The sequence below is a fragment of the Hyperolius riggenbachi genome, chromosome 1 (genome assembly GCF_040937935.1).
Source record: "Hyperolius riggenbachi isolate aHypRig1 chromosome 1, aHypRig1.pri, whole genome shotgun sequence".
NCBI classification, from domain to species: domain Eukaryota; kingdom Metazoa; phylum Chordata; class Amphibia; order Anura; family Hyperoliidae; genus Hyperolius; species Hyperolius riggenbachi.
In genome coordinates, this window is record NC_090646.1 from 413,777,373 (window position 1) to 413,784,872 (window position 7,500).

The following is a 7,500-nucleotide window of genomic DNA, read 5'->3' on the forward strand; positions in this document are numbered from 1 at the left end:
AGGGGAGTTGACCTAGAGGCAGTGGCGGTTTTTGATAAGACAGCTGGTGAAAGAAAATAGGTTGTCAGGAAAGAAAGATACAGCACATGAAATAACGCTTAGGCCCTAGTGAGATTTGAACTCACGACCCCTGGTTTACAAGACCAGTGCTCTAACCCCTGAGCTATAGAGCCACAGTGCTCTGTTGTGTAAATGTGTTAAAAAAAAAAAAAAAAAAAAACGTTCTTGGCTGTGAAAGACTAGCAGGTAGGGGAACCGTGAAAAAACCATGCAAACGCTGTCAGAAGTGGAATTTGAACCCACGCCTCCAGGGGAGACTGCGACCTGAACGCAGCGCCTTAGACCGCTCGGCCATCCTGACACGGAGGTGCATTGTGCCACCGGAAAGTAGGGTGGTTGAGAGAGCTGAATTGTGGTCTTCTACGAAGCCTTCAATCAAGACATGTGAATGGCACCTAGCCCTTGAGGGCAGAAGTAAGGCAGCCTCCAGCTCTAGAATCATAGCTACCGTTATTAGGCCAACCCATGAATGGTGGCATAAGCACCAGTGTTGGCTTCTTGGCCATCCAGAAGAACGGAATACGGCCGCTCTCTTTTTAGGAAGAGAATGTTATGAATGTGGTCTAAGTCTTCTTGGAGCCAGTAAGGTTTTTTTTTTTTTTTGCTCAAAGTGGGGTCAATGTTGTGAACCTTGACCAGGGTTGAATGTAATGTGATCTTTCATGTAAGGGGAGTTGACCTAGAGGCAGTGGCGGTTTTTGATAAGACAGCTGGTGAAAGAAAATAGGTTGTCAGGAAAGAAAGATACAGCGCATGAAATAACGCTTAGGCCCTAGTGAGATTTGAACTCACGACCCCTGGTTTACAAGACCAGTGCTCTAACCCCTGAGCTATAGAGCCACAGTGCTCTGTTGTGTAAATGTGTTAAAAAAAAAAAAAAAAAACGTTCTTGGCTGTGAAAGACTAGCAGGTAGGGGAACCGTGAAAAAACCATGCAAACGCTGTCAGAAGTGGGATTTGAACCCACGCCTCCAGGGGAGACTGCGACCTGAACGCAGCGCCTTAGACCGCTCGGCCATCCTGACACGGAGGTGCATTGTGCCACCGGAAAGTAGGGTGGTTGAGAGAGCTGAATTGTGGTCTTCTACGAAGCCTTCAATCAAGACATGTGAATGGCACCTAGCCCTTGAGGGCAGAAGTAAGGCAGCCTCCAGCTCTAGAATCATAGCTACCGTTATTAGGCCAACCCATGAATGGTGGCATAAGCACCAGTGTTGGCTTCTTGGCCATCCAGAAGAACGGAATACGGCCGCTCTCTTTTTAGGAAGAGAATGTTATGAATGTGGTCTAAGTCTTCTTGGAGCCAGTAAGGTTTTTTTTTTTTTTTGCTCAAAGTGGGGTCAATGTTGTGAACCTTGACCAGGGTTGAATGTAATGTGATCTTTCATGTAAGGGGAGTTGACCTAGAGGCAGTGGCGGTTTTTGATAAGACAGCTGGTGAAAGAAAATAGGTTGTCAGGAAAGAAAGATACAGCGCATGAAATAACGCTTAGGCCCTAGTGAGATTTGAACTCACGACCCCTGGTTTACAAGACCAGTGCTCTAACCCCTGAGCTATAGAGCCACAGTGCTCTGTTGTGTAAATGTGTTTAAAAAAAAAAAAAAAAACGTTCTTGGCTGTGAAAGACTAGCAGGTAGGGGAACCGTGAAAAAACCATGCAAACGCTGTCAGAAGTGGGATTTGAACCCACGCCTCCAGGGGAGACTGCGACCTGAACGCAGCGCCTTAGACCGCTCGGCCATCCTGACACGGAGGTGCATTGTGCCACCGGAAAGTAGGGTGGTTGAGAGAGCTGAATTGTGGTCTTCTACGAAGCCTTCAATCAAGACATGTGAATGGCACCTAGCCCTTGAGGGCAGAAGTAAGGCAGCCTCCAGCTCTAGAATCATAGCTACCGTTATTAGGCCAACCCATGAATGGTGGCATAAGCACCAGTGTTGGCTTCTTGGCCATCCAGAAGAACGGAATACGGCCGCTCTCTTTTTAGGAAGAGAATGTTATGAATGTGGTCTAAGTCTTCTTGGAGCCAGTAAGGTTTTTTTTTTTTTTTGCTCAAAGTGGGGTCAATGTTGTGAACCTTGACCAGGGTTGAATGTAATGTGATCTTTCATGTAAGGGGAGTTGACCTAGAGGCAGTGGCGGTTTTTGATAAGACAGCTGGTGAAAGAAAATAGGTTGTCAGGAAAGAAAGATACAGCGCATGAAATAACGCTTAGGCCCTAGTGAGATTTGAACTCACGACCCCTGGTTTACAAGACCAGTGCTCTAACCCCTGAGCTATAGAGCCACAGTGCTCTGTTGTGTAAATGTGTTAAAAAAAAAAAAAAAAAACGTTCTTGGCTGTGAAAGACTAGCAGGTAGGGGAACCGTGAAAAAACCATGCAAACGCTGTCAGAAGTGGGATTTGAACCCACGCCTCTAGGGGAGACTGCGACCTGAACGCAGCGCCTTAGACCGCTCGGCCATCCTGACACGGAGGTGCATTGTGCCACCGGAAAGTAGGGTGGTTGAGAGAGCTGAATTGTGGTCTTCTACGAAGCCTTCAATCAAGACATGTGAATGGCACCTAGCCCTTGAGGGCAGAAGTAAGGCAGCCTCCAGCTCTAGAATCATAGCTACCGTTATTAGGCCAACCCATGAATGGTGGCATAAGCACCAGTGTTGGCTTCTTGGCCATCCAGAAGAACGGAATACGGCCGCTCTCTTTTTAGGAAGAGAATGTTATGAATGTGGTCTAAGTCTTCTTGGAGCCAGTAAGGTTTTTTTTTTTTTTTTGCTCAAAGTGGGGTCAATGTTGTGAACCTTGACCAGGGTTGAATGTAATGTGATCTTTCATGTAAGGGGAGTTGACCTAGAGGCAGTGGCGGTTTTTGATAAGACAGCTGGTGAAAGAAAATAGGCTGTCAGGAAAGAAAGATACAGCGCATGAAATAACGCTTAGGCCCTAGTGAGATTTGAACTCACGACCCCTGGTTTACAAGACCAGTGCTCTAACCCCTGAGCTATAGAGCCACAGTGCTCTGTTGTGTAAATGTTTTAAAAAAAAAAAAAAAAAAAACGTTCTTGGCTGTGAAAGACTAGCAGGTAGGGGAACCGTGAAAAAACCATGCAAACGCTGTCAGAAGTGGGATTTGAACCCACGCCTCCAGGGGAGACTGTGACCTGAACGCAGCGCCTTAGACCGCTCGGCCATCCTGACACGGAGGTGCATTGTGCCACCGGAAAGTAGGGTGGTTGAGAGAGCTGAATTGTGGTCTTCTACGAAGCCTTCAATCAAGACATGTGAATGGCACCTAGCCCTTGAGGGCAGAAGTAAGGCAGCCTCCAGCTCTAGAATCATAGCTACCGTTATTAGGCCAACCCATGAATGGTGGCATAAGCACCAGTGTTGGCTTCTTGGCCATCCAGAAGAACGGAATACGGCCGCTCTCTTTTTAGGAAGAGAATGTTATGAATGTGGTCTAAGTCTTCTTGGAGCCAGTAAGGTTTTTTTTTTTTTTTTGCTCAAAGTGGGGTCAATGTTGTGAACCTTGACCAGGGTTGAATGTAATGTGATCTTTCATGTAAGGGGAGTTGACCTAGAGGCAGTGGCGGTTTTTGATAAGACAGCTGGTGAAAGAAAATAGGTTGTCAGGAAAGAAAGATACAGCACATGAAATAACGCTTAGGCCCTACTGAGATTTGAACTCACGACCCCTGGTTTACAAGACCAGTGCTCTAAACCCTGAGCTATAGAGCCACAGTGCTCTGTTGTGTAAATGTGTTAAAAAAAAAAAAAAAAAACGTTCTTGGCTGTGAAAGACTAGCAGGTAGGGGAACCGTGAAAAAACCATGCAAACGCTGTCAGAAGTGGGATTTGAACCCACGCCTCCAGGGGAGACTGCGACCTGAACGCAGCGCCTTAGACCGCTCGGCCATCCTGACACGGAGGTGCATTGTGCCACCGGAAAGTAGGGTGGTTGAGAGAGCTGAATTGTGGTCTTCTACGAAGCCTTCAATCAAGACATGTGAATGGCACCTAGCCCTTGAGGGCAGAAGTAAGGCAGCCTCCAGCTCTAGAATCATAGCTACCGTTATTAGGCCAACCCATGAATGGTGGCATAAGCACCAGTGTTGGCTTCTTGGCCATCCAGAAGAACGGAATACGGCCGCTCTCTTTTTAGGAAGAGAATGTTATGAATGTGGTCTAAGTCTTCTTGGAGCCAGTAAGGTTTTTTTTTTTTTTTGCTCAAAGTGGGGTCAATGTTGTGAACCTTGACCAGGGTTGAATGTAATGTGATCTTTCATGTAAGGGGAGTTGACCTAGAGGCAGTGGCGGTTTTTGATAAGACAGCTGGTGAAAGAAAATAGGTTGTCAGGAAAGAAAGATACAGCGCATGAAATAACGCTTAGGCCCTAGTGAGATTTGAACTCACGACCCCTGGTTTACAAGACCAGTGCTCTAACCCCTGAGCTATAGAGCCACAGTGCTCTGCTGTGTAAATGTGTTAAAAAAAAAAAAAAAAAAAACGTTCTTGGCTGTGAAAGACTAGCAGGTAGGGGAACCGTGAAAAAACCATGCAAACGCTGTCAGAAGTGGGATTTGAACCCACGCCTCCAGGGGAGACTGCGACCTGAACGCAGCGCCTTAGACCGCTCGGCCATCCTGACACAGAGGTGCATTGTGCCACCGGAAAGTAGGGTGGTTGAGAGAGCTGAATTGTGGTCTTCTACGAAGCCTTCAATCAAGACATGTGAATGGCACCTAGCCCTTGAGGGCAGAAGTAAGGCAGCCTCCAGCTCTAGAATCATAGCTACCGTTATTAGGCCAACCCATGAATGGTGGCATAAGCACCAGTGTTGGCTTCTTGGCCATCCAGAAGAACGGAATACGGCCGCTCTCTTTTTAGGAAGAGAATGTTATGAATGTGGTCTAAGTCTTCTTGGAGCCAGTAAGGTTTTTTTTTTTTTTGCTCAAAGTGGGGTCAATGTTGTGAACCTTGACCAGGGTTGAATGTAATGTGATCTTTCATGTAAGGGGAGTTGACCTAGAGGCAGTGGCGGTTTTTGATAAGACAGCTGGTGAAAGAAAATAGGCTGTCAGGAAAGAAAGATACAGCGCATGAAATAACGCTTAGGCCCTAGTGAGATTTGAACTCACGACCCCTGGTTTACAAGACCAGTGCTCTAACCCCTGAGCTATAGAGCCACAGTGCTCTGTTGTGTAAATGTTTTTAAAAAAAAAAAAAAAACAACGTTCTTGGCTGTGAAAGACTAGCAGGTAGGGGAACCGTGAAAAAACCATGCAAACGCTGTCAGAAGTGGGATTTGAACCCACGCCTCCAGGGGAGACTGCGACCTGAACGCAGCGCCTTAGACCGCTCGGCCATCCTGACACGGAGGTGCATTGTGCCACCGGAAAGTAGGGTGGTTGAGAGAGCTGAATTGTGGTCTTCTACGAAGCCTTCAATCAAGACATGTGAATGGCACCTAGCCCTTGAGGGCAGAAGTAAGGCAGCCTCCAGCTCTAGAATCATAGCTACCGTTATTAGGCCAACCCATGAATGGTGGCATAAGCACCAGTGTTGGCTTCTTGGCCATCCAGAAGAACGGAATACGGCCGCTCTCTTTTTAGGAAGAGAATGTTATGAATGTGGTCTAAGTCTTCTTGGAGCCAGTAAGGTTTTTTTTTTTTTTTGCTCAAAGTGGGGTCAATGTTGTGAACCTTGACCAGGGTTGAATGTAATGTGATCTTTCATGTAAGGGGAGTTGACCTAGAGGCAGTGGCGGTTTTTGATAAGACAGCTGGTGAAAGAAAATAGGTTGTCAGGAAAGAAAGATACAGCACATGAAATAACGCTTAGGCCCTAGTGAGATTTGAACTCACGACCCCTGGTTTACAAGACCAGTGCTCTAACCCCTGAGCTATAGAGCCACAGTGCTCTGTTGTGTAAATGTGTTAAAAAAAAAAAAAAAAAAAACGTTCTTGGCTGTGAAAGACTAGCAGGTAGGGGAACCGTGAAAAAACCATGCAAACGCTGTCAGAAGTGGGATTTGAACCCACGCCTCCAGGGGAGACTGCGACCTGAACGCAGCGCCTTAGACCGCTCGGCCATCCTGACACGGAGGTGCATTGTGCCACCGGAAAGTAGGGTGGTTGAGAGAGCTGAATTGTGGTCTTCTACGAAGCCTTCAATCAAGACATGTGAATGGCACCTAGCCCTTGAGGGCAGAAGTAAGGCAGCCTCCAGCTCTAGAAGAATAGCTACCGTTATTAGGCCAACCCATGAATAGTGGCATAAGCACCAGTGTTGGCTTCTTGGCCATCCAGAAGAACGGAATACGGCCGCTCTCTTTTTAGGAAGAGAATGTTATGAATGTGGTCTAAGTCTTCTTGGAGCCAGTAAGGTTTTTTTTTTTTTTGCTCAAAGTGGGGTCAATGTTGTGAACCTTGACCAGGGTTGAATGTAATGTGATCTTTCATGTAAGGGGAGTTGACCTAGAGGCAGTGGCGGTTTTTGATAAGACAGCTGGTGAAAGAAAATAGGTTGTCAGGAAAGAAAGATACAGCACATGAAATAACGCTTAGGCCCTAGTGAGATTTGAACTCACGACCCCTGGTTTACAAGACCAGTGCTCTAACCCCTGAGCTATAGAGCCACAGTGCTCTGTTGTGTAAATGTGTTAAAAAAAAAAACAAAAAAACGTTCTTGGCTGTGAAAGACTAGCAGGTAGGGGAACCGTGAAAAAACCATGCAAACGCTGTCAGAAGTGGGATTTGAACCCACGCCTCCAGGGGAGACTGCAACCTGAACGCAGCGCCTTAGACCACTCGGCCATCCTGACACGGAGGTGCATTGTGCCACCGGAAAGTAGGGTGGTTGAGAGAGCTGAATTGTGGTCTTCTACGAAGCCTTCAATCAAGACATGTGAATGGCACCTAGCCCTTGAGGGCAGAAGTAAGGCAGCCTCCAGCTCTAGAATCATAGCTACCGTTATTAGGCCAACCCATGAATGGTGGCATAAGCACCAGTGTTGGCTTCTTGGCCATCCAGAAGAACGGAATACGGCCGCTCTCTTTTTAGGAAGAGAATGTTATGAATGTGGTCTAAGTCTTCTTGGAGCCAGTAAGGTTTTTGTTTTTTTTTTGCTCAAAGTGGGGTCAATGTTGTGAACCTTGACCAGGGTTGAATGTAATGTGATCTTTCATGTAAGGGGAGTTGACCTAGAGGCAGTGGCGGTTTTTGATAAGACAGCTGGTGAAAGAAAATAGGTTGTCAGGAAAGAAAGATAAAGCGCATGAAATAACGCTTAGGCCCTAGTGAGATTTGAACTCACGACCCCTGGTTTACAAGACCAGTGCTCTAACCCCTGAGCTATAGAGCGTTCTTGGCTGTGAAAGACTAGCAGGTAGGGGAACCGTGAAAAAACCATGCAAATGCTGTCAGAAGTGGGATTTG

General features: G+C 46.8%; 17 non-coding genes across 17 annotated transcripts in view; all 17 read right to left on the reverse strand.

The window, feature by feature from the left end:
* Positions 1-100: 100 nt before the first annotated feature.
* TRNAT-UGU (transfer RNA threonine (anticodon UGU)) lies at positions 101-173 on the reverse strand. The gene has a single exon. It is a non-coding gene; the product is annotated as a tRNA-Thr (tRNA).
* Positions 174-827: 654 nt separating this feature from the next.
* On the reverse strand, positions 828-900 carry TRNAT-UGU (transfer RNA threonine (anticodon UGU)). The gene has a single exon. It is a non-coding gene; the product is annotated as a tRNA-Thr (tRNA).
* Positions 901-1,002: 102 nt separating this feature from the next.
* TRNAL-CAG (transfer RNA leucine (anticodon CAG)) lies at positions 1,003-1,085 on the reverse strand. The gene has a single exon. It is a non-coding gene; the product is annotated as a tRNA-Leu (tRNA).
* Positions 1,086-1,551: 466 nt separating this feature from the next.
* On the reverse strand, positions 1,552-1,624 carry TRNAT-UGU (transfer RNA threonine (anticodon UGU)). Its single transcript has one exon. It is a non-coding gene; the product is annotated as a tRNA-Thr (tRNA).
* Positions 1,625-1,726: 102 nt separating this feature from the next.
* On the reverse strand, positions 1,727-1,809 carry TRNAL-CAG (transfer RNA leucine (anticodon CAG)). Its single transcript has one exon. It is a non-coding gene; the product is annotated as a tRNA-Leu (tRNA).
* A 466-nt stretch (positions 1,810-2,275) lies between these two features.
* TRNAT-UGU (transfer RNA threonine (anticodon UGU)) lies at positions 2,276-2,348 on the reverse strand. Its single transcript has one exon. It is a non-coding gene; the product is annotated as a tRNA-Thr (tRNA).
* A 652-nt stretch (positions 2,349-3,000) lies between these two features.
* On the reverse strand, positions 3,001-3,073 carry TRNAT-UGU (transfer RNA threonine (anticodon UGU)). Its single transcript has one exon. It is a non-coding gene; the product is annotated as a tRNA-Thr (tRNA).
* An 829-nt stretch (positions 3,074-3,902) lies between these two features.
* TRNAL-CAG (transfer RNA leucine (anticodon CAG)) lies at positions 3,903-3,985 on the reverse strand. The gene has a single exon. It is a non-coding gene; the product is annotated as a tRNA-Leu (tRNA).
* Positions 3,986-4,451: 466 nt separating this feature from the next.
* Positions 4,452-4,524, reverse strand: TRNAT-UGU (transfer RNA threonine (anticodon UGU)). The gene has a single exon. It is a non-coding gene; the product is annotated as a tRNA-Thr (tRNA).
* Positions 4,525-4,628: 104 nt separating this feature from the next.
* On the reverse strand, positions 4,629-4,711 carry TRNAL-CAG (transfer RNA leucine (anticodon CAG)). Its single transcript has one exon. It is a non-coding gene; the product is annotated as a tRNA-Leu (tRNA).
* Positions 4,712-5,176: 465 nt separating this feature from the next.
* On the reverse strand, positions 5,177-5,249 carry TRNAT-UGU (transfer RNA threonine (anticodon UGU)). Its single transcript has one exon. It is a non-coding gene; the product is annotated as a tRNA-Thr (tRNA).
* Positions 5,250-5,353: 104 nt separating this feature from the next.
* Positions 5,354-5,436, reverse strand: TRNAL-CAG (transfer RNA leucine (anticodon CAG)). The gene has a single exon. It is a non-coding gene; the product is annotated as a tRNA-Leu (tRNA).
* Positions 5,437-5,902: 466 nt separating this feature from the next.
* Positions 5,903-5,975, reverse strand: TRNAT-UGU (transfer RNA threonine (anticodon UGU)). Its single transcript has one exon. It is a non-coding gene; the product is annotated as a tRNA-Thr (tRNA).
* A 104-nt stretch (positions 5,976-6,079) lies between these two features.
* Positions 6,080-6,162, reverse strand: TRNAL-CAG (transfer RNA leucine (anticodon CAG)). The gene has a single exon. It is a non-coding gene; the product is annotated as a tRNA-Leu (tRNA).
* Positions 6,163-6,627: 465 nt separating this feature from the next.
* Positions 6,628-6,700, reverse strand: TRNAT-UGU (transfer RNA threonine (anticodon UGU)). The gene has a single exon. It is a non-coding gene; the product is annotated as a tRNA-Thr (tRNA).
* Positions 6,701-6,803: 103 nt separating this feature from the next.
* On the reverse strand, positions 6,804-6,886 carry TRNAL-CAG (transfer RNA leucine (anticodon CAG)). Its single transcript has one exon. It is a non-coding gene; the product is annotated as a tRNA-Leu (tRNA).
* Positions 6,887-7,482: 596 nt separating this feature from the next.
* TRNAL-CAG (transfer RNA leucine (anticodon CAG)) overlaps positions 7,483-7,500 on the reverse strand; it is an 83-nt gene continuing 65 nt past the window's right edge. The window contains exon 1 of the tRNA in view: positions 7,483-7,500. This exon is cut by the window's right edge and continues 65 nt beyond it. This is a non-coding gene — a tRNA (tRNA-Leu).